We start from the raw sequence: 1,057 nt of genomic DNA, 5'->3' as shown, positions 1-1,057 counted from the left end.
GTGGTTCACACACTGAAAAACTGTGTTGCAATACAAAGGCTCCAAAGCCACTTAATACATTACCTGCAGATGGCAGGGATGCTTGGGTAGGCTCTTCCCTTAAGAAATGGAAACAGGATGCATAATGGAAAACTGGATCTTAAGCTTTCCAGTCATTACCTTCTCTGCTTACACAAGTGACTTTCTGGATAAAGCAGCTGGTTGGTAAGAGTTTTGGCTTTGGTTTTAAGGTGAGATTTCTAGCCAGTAACAATACCTCATGATAGGAGTTGTAAGGAGTTGTAAGAATGTAGTTAACAGTAACAAAGGGGAAATAGTTGTAGCTGTAAAAAAAAAAAATAAAAAAAAAAATCTTAAAGGGGCAGTGGGGATAGCCACCCATCTGGGAAAGCACAGGGCCTTGGTCAGGGCTTTGTCACATCAGGAAGCTGAAGATGATAGTTTAGACAGCTACTCTGTGAGCGTGCAAGAAACTACTTGTAGGAATGGCTCCAATGAAAAGATGTTGCTTCCTGTCCTTGACTGGGGTGCAGCTCTTGTTGAGAGAGAAAGCCTTTTTTGTGGTTCATCTAAGTATTTTCATCTGCTGAAATTCACAGGCTACAAATAAGCTGAGCCAGACTTGTGTTAATATCTGCTTTAAGTTATTCTTTCTCCAGTACTAGCAAAGCTTGGATTTGAATGGCTGACAGAGCAGCCTGTGCAGCTCTCCTGAACCAACAGCTGCTGGATCAATATATGGAACAAGGAGAGGACTAATCCCTGCAGACTTAAACTAGCTTTTGTACGATCAGGAACAGAGGGACAGTAGCACGTGTAATGATGTAGATTTGCTGTGCAGCAGAAAAAGTTCTCGACCCCTAAAAATGAAATAATTTGACAGTAACTGTATTGTAACCCTTTTGCTCCTGACCTCTTCTACCAGCATGAAGGGACAGCTGAGCTAGCGCTATACACAGCTCTCTCAATTTAGATCTGAACGGAGCCTGTTTGGGATTTAACTGAACACCAGAAAACACAGCCTAAGCATTAGAGAAGACTTAACTTTAGAATTCAG

The sequence above is a fragment of the Vanellus vanellus genome (genome assembly GCF_965231255.1).
Source record: "Vanellus vanellus genome assembly, chromosome: 6".
Classification (NCBI taxonomy): Eukaryota; Metazoa; Chordata; class Aves; order Charadriiformes; family Charadriidae; genus Vanellus; species Vanellus vanellus.
This window is presented reverse-complemented; position numbering follows the sequence as displayed.